Source organism: Rousettus aegyptiacus, unplaced genomic scaffold, assembly GCF_014176215.1.
Source record: "Rousettus aegyptiacus isolate mRouAeg1 unplaced genomic scaffold, mRouAeg1.p scaffold_m13_p_15, whole genome shotgun sequence".
In the NCBI taxonomy this organism is placed as follows: Eukaryota; Metazoa; Chordata; class Mammalia; order Chiroptera; family Pteropodidae; genus Rousettus; species Rousettus aegyptiacus.
Genome location: NW_023416290.1, coordinates 14,328,549 through 14,334,548, shown reverse-complemented (window position 1 = coordinate 14,334,548; position 6,000 = coordinate 14,328,549).

The window sequence follows — 6,000 nt, the reverse complement described above, 5'->3', positions numbered from 1 at the left end:
GGCAAGTGACTTAGTGTGAGGTTCTGTGTGGAGAGTGGTGATGCCGACCTTCGCATTGGGCTGGGACATCGTTTATGTTGCTGCTCCTCCTTGGCCGCTGGTGACAATCTGGTCGCGTGTGAGGTAGAGCGCTGAAAAGGTAACAAGGGGAATACGTTTCAGTCTAAACGGCCACACTCCACATGCCGTTCTTTGCTGAGGGCCGAAGGTAGCCATGAGGATCACCGGTTTGTGATTAATTTGTTCAGCCTGTGGGTGAAGGTGCTTATTTTATGTTGGATAATCTGAGGGCGGTTGGATCCAGAAAAAGATTGGTGTCTGAAAGAAGTATGGTTTTTCGGAGGCTTTGGGTTATTAGTAAATATTCTTGGGGTACGTGACTTTTTAAAGAGAACTAATCAGAAAACACATGTCAGAATTCATTCAGCACAAGGCTGTGAACTGTCACTTCTGAAATAACAAAAGGCAAAAAGGACCCTTAAGGAAATGGGCTGGCTTAGAATTATGAATCACTGAGACCATTTCTTATAGTGATTAATGATGAATCACTGTTTAAACTTTGGATGAAATAATAGGCTGCATCCGAGGAGCTTCATTAATCATCGTAAGAATTAGGCTTGTGCCAATTTATTACTGTGGAGCCGACATGTGCTGAACAGTTGAGTCGGATTTCAGGAAGGGTTGAAAGTTAGGTAAAGGCCGGCTTAGAAGAATGCAAACATTGCGGGCCCATTCTCTCCTGGATAAGTGGGGTTTTATGAGCGGAGGATAGATCTTAGTCGTGCCTCGTCTGGACTCCTCCTCTAGAAGCTTCGCAAAATGCCAACTACAAAGTGCTTTGGCTTTTCGGTATTCAAGGACACAACACAACAGATAATCAACGTATACCATACAATCCTATACCTTTATCTGTTTTTCTCTTTGCACGTTTCATGTACCGAGGAAGTGATTAACACTCTCCCGGGCACTTGGATTTCAGCAGGCATGAAAAGTAAGCAAATCTAGCCCCTTGTTCTTTGGAGAGCATATTTAGCTTTGCAAAGTTTCCGCTTTTCTAAAAACTTCTTACTGTAGATCATGAAAACTTGAGCTGCAGGGAGCAGAAGGAAAAAACTTGGACCATACACACAAGAAATCAGGCTGTATTCATCATTTGGCCGACTTCAAAGCTCTTGAGCTGAAAGAGAAGTTATATAGCTGTTTCGACAGATTTAAATTGTTGTGCTTCAAAGATACGCAGAAAGCATCTCCTGTAGTGGCCAACAGTGGTAGGAAATCCAAGAGAATTTCATGGAGTCCTAAATTCCAACAGACGTGATTTTGATAGAGTAGGAGAAAAACTCACCCGAATTACAAAAGAGATATATTGATATAAGTTTTAATGTGATTTCTTGAGTAAGCTTTAAGAATAAGGAGCCACATTCTAATCATCATTTGGAAACTTGGCTTATCCTATACAACACAGATTTTTTTTGGAGGCGGGGAGTCAAATAAAAAAATGTATGGATTTTTGAAAGGAAACAAAAGATTGGATAGGAACTGTAAAATTTCTTTTTTTTTAAAGACTAATTGTAACATATTTTTCAAATATAGATTTTCTCCAAGTACCTTTCATCAGCACTTATAGGAAGAAAAAAAGAATAAAAAGAATTTGAAAACAAATGCGAATCACTTGGATGTACATATAGAGCTATTATGCATAGCTTATACACACACATACACGTCAGCGCACAATTATGCATAAAGCTTCTATTATTAAAATTTATTTCTCAACTGATTTCCCTGACCCCAAGCTCATCTTCGTTCAATGCATTTTTCATACCTATCAGAGAGAACTCCTTGCAATAGAGAACGTATCTGATGCCCGACTTCCTTAAAACTCCAGTGAGGGAAATATGACCGGTTCTTACCTCCGAGGGCCTGGGCATCCGAGGGCCTCGGAGGAGAGCTGGGGCCAAGGTGTCTGTGCATGGCTGGGGCCCCTGATGCCCGTCTACACGCCACACACCGTCTGCGCTCTGAAGAAGGCCTGGCAAATGCTTACAGAGACGGTGCTTTGTAAATAAATGATTATATTTCAAGGCATGCATTGTTATATTTTTATATTATTTTCTTAGTCATAGAATATTAAGAAAACAACTGTTTTCATATAGGAGGCCAGTGAAATTCTCCAGCCCTCCTCCCCCGGCCCCCTTTATAAAGGGATCTTTATACTCCAAAAAAGGTAGGAATCGGCAACTATAGGAAAAAGTACAAACTCATCCTGGGCCGCACGACCCATCACGGCCCGGCTTGATCCTCAAGACCCACTGAACTCAATCCTTTCAGCTTTAACTTGTCCTGCCTTTCACTCCACTCTCTGTCTGCTCCAGGGCTCCCTTCTGGAAGAGGCTGCAATTCTCCCAGCAGAGATTCTTTTTTGCCTCCCTTTGCTGTTCCATTCCAGTGGTTGCATTTTCTTGTGCACTAGAGTATTGTTTGTATCACACAACCATTACTTGCCTGCCAGTCTCCCCTGTCGCACCTTCCTCCTCGAACCCCTCCTTTGATCAGTTCCCCAGAGCTTGGGGATCCTTGGCAGGCTCGTGGGTCAGGTTTGTTCCACTTAACGACGTCTTAAATCTGAAGCCAGCCCCTGAATCCAAAAGCGGTAAGGGAGGGCCGTCACCGGAACAACTTTCCAAAAAACAAACAGAAAACAAACCACGGCACAAACACCCATCAACTCTAGGTAGGTGGCTTGTTGTCAGCCTTAAGAGCCAAACACAAGATTTTCAAAATGGTTGAAGAGATGGCGCCCAAGAAAGAAAGCTCGATAGAGTGAAAACTAAAGCACAGTGTGGAAGCCTAAACAAAAAACAATCCTGGGAGGAAGCTTCCCGGTATAGGCCGAGCATGGGGGAGGCACAGAATGAGGGTGGAAGATTAGCGGTATTAGCAAACCCAGCACTGAGCCCAGGCCTGCACCACACACCCCGGGAGGTGCTGGCACCTCCGTGCGGGTGGCGGATGGCGTTGGGGCGTTGGAGCCCTGGGCAGGTTGACAAACAGCCCAGGTGCAGGAGGCTTAGAATGGCTGTGCACAGGCGCTTGGCCATGCGGAGAAGCCTGATTTCATTCCCCTGAGTGCAGAGGAGACACAGCCATTGACATCTTCCTGGATAAACTCCTGCGTACAGAAGCTATATATAGATAAGAATCGGCCTGCCGGCTTTAAGGGGCTTACCATTACATTGAGAAGAAAAGACCATGCTTTGTATTTCTGGATACCTAAAGGCAAGCAGAGGGCCAGGTACTCAGTGCTGGTTGGAATGAATGAATGAACGAATGAATGAATGAAGTGGTGAACATAACTCCAAACTTCCATGTGGTAGCGTGCTTGAGGCAGGGCTCAGGCCTCACAGTCCTGCATTTTTGAGAAGCCCGTCCAAAAGGATGGACAAAAGCAGGCCAAACACCTCTCTCTCTCATTACTCCCCATGTGACAGTCCTACTGGATTTTGGGCACTTAGATAAGCTGTGCCCTTGTTACCCTGCCAGAGAGGAAGTAGGAGGACAACTGGAACTCGTCAAGGCTGATCTGCGTTAGAAAGAGTTGAGAAATGAGCTATCCAAGGACCAGGCAGAATTCAAGTCAGAAGATACTTTTTTACCGCAGGACCTGCTTTAATAATATTCTTGGTCTGGGAGGACTGATCTGGAGCTGGCAGGTGGTTCCCTGCGAAGACAAGTACTGGGGCCTGGTCTTCTGCATCTCCCACCACTTACCACAGCATCATCAGGTGCAGAAACGTCATTCGCTGAACTGACCTGAAATGCCATCTGAGCTGCTTTGGAACTATTTCCCCCATTCTTTGAAGTTTTTGGTGTTCAAGTGATTGCCTTTTTCCTTTGGATTGGGTGAAACTGTGAACTGGCTTCTTTGTATGTCCTCTGGTGATTTATACGCTGGAATCGAATTCGTTAAACAAATGTTTATTGAATGCTGACTCTATACCAGGCACTACTCCACGGAACAAAACAGACAAGAGTTTCTGCTCTTTTGGGTTTCATAGTCGGTGCCACAAAAATCTGCAATATCAGTTGCAAATATACTGTAAGAGCTAAATTTCTCGTTTACGTTAAAAGGAGTGACACTTGTTTGGAACTGTCCTATGCTGTGCATTTCATTATCGTTGACGGCTTAGCTGACTTGCAATTGTGGTGGTATCTAAAACTTGTCCATAGCTCTGTATGCTTCTGTTTCGATCTACTCCAGTGTCTTGCTCTGTCTTTTCTTCTCTTTGTGTACGTGCGTGTCTATACATACACACGAGGAGATGATATGTGCATCCCTATCAACATTTATAAGAAAGGATGGCAGGAACATACATTATTCCTACATGTGTGAGCGTAAATTAAGCCTATTAGAACGTCCAAGAACGCGTCCTTTCAGTACGCGTCCTCATGCAGGCACAGGCATTTTCTTACGGTTTTATTGTCCCTTTCAGCCGGATGTATGCTTCTCCCCCTGTTATCACAAAGCTTTGCCCTGAGTCTGGGGCTCGCCATTTTGGAAGGCTCTTATTTATTTTCTGGGAGGCAGAGCTGCTGAGTCAGGGGCCTAAGGGCAGTTCTGGCCCTAATGTTTCGGTTTACTCATCTCTCTTGGGTTTAAGCCATGTTACCTGAAGCAGGAAAAGAGCCCGGGCTGCAAGTTTAAAGAGTAGCTTACTCTGCATGATGCCTGGTTGGAGGGAAAGGGGTGAGTGGGGACTTTTTTCCCATCTCTTTTAGGATTCTTGTAAGTCATTTTCTACTTGGGGTTTCTTCCGCTTGGCCAAACCGCAGCTGAGGTCCTGGTGTGATGGGGTAGAGTGACTTGAGGGGTCCCACTTAGAGTGGCTGGTGGAGGCTGTGTGTACTCTGGCTGGGGGTCATATTAGGTCCACATTCTGCTTCTTCTAGTTATTTCTGTATTATATTCCAGTTATCAAACACTTTCCTCATTTGCAACAAAATGAAATACTGCTACTCTTACAAAGTTGTTCCAAAGTCCAGGTGAAGAAGTTTCTATAAAAGAGCCTGGCACCTGCGAGCTGTTGGCATGGATGGTGTTGGGGGCCCAACCAGGACTGCCAAATTCAGCGACTAAAAATACAGGATGCCCAATTAAGGTGGAATTTCAGATGAACAACCAATACTTTTTAGTCGTAATACATAAATATAACACAAACTAATAAACTATGTAATATAAATGTTATATGTTAATATCAATGTAAATATTTCAGAATAAATATTGGATGGGCCATACTTATATGCAAAATTATCCTTCATTCATCTGAGTTTCAAATTTAATTCCAGGCCACACTAACCCCGCCCCTTCCCTTCACTGGCCCTATCTACCCGCTCCCAGCTGCCGAGAGTGTTGACTGCTAATGGCTTCCAGCTGCCACTGTCTCTTGGGGCCTTGGCTGAAAGGTGTGTGTGGGGGAAGGGTGCTGGGATCGGGGTGCCTGGCGTGGGAAATTAAGGCTCTTCTCCTCCTTCCCACGGGAGCAATCTGTGCCTTGACTGACCGACAAGAGGCACGAAAGACCGGCCTTCTTTTTTCAAGGAGGGACCCCGTCCGTGTGCAGTGTTTCCGGCGAGCAGCCCTGTGGGCCCAGCCAAGACCACACCTGTACCTTCCCCTCCCCGGCCCTCCCTTGTCTCCCCCTCTTCCCTTCTGAGACCAATTTTAAACTCAATCATTTCACAAGAATCCCTGTCTCGAGCTCTGTCTTAGGTTGAAAACTAATCTACGACAGCTATCAATGAATGTGGATTTTTTTCCCCCTTCCTGTAGTTAAAAAACTGTAAAGATCTATAAAAATAAGTAGGACTTTTTTTCTGAAAAAATGTACAAATGCTTAAGAAAATGCATTCCTATATTATATTCAGCTTTTGCTGTGCAAAAAATTAGAAAATTCACAAACATGAAATCATAATACTTTGTCAGATTATTAAAATTCCCTGTGC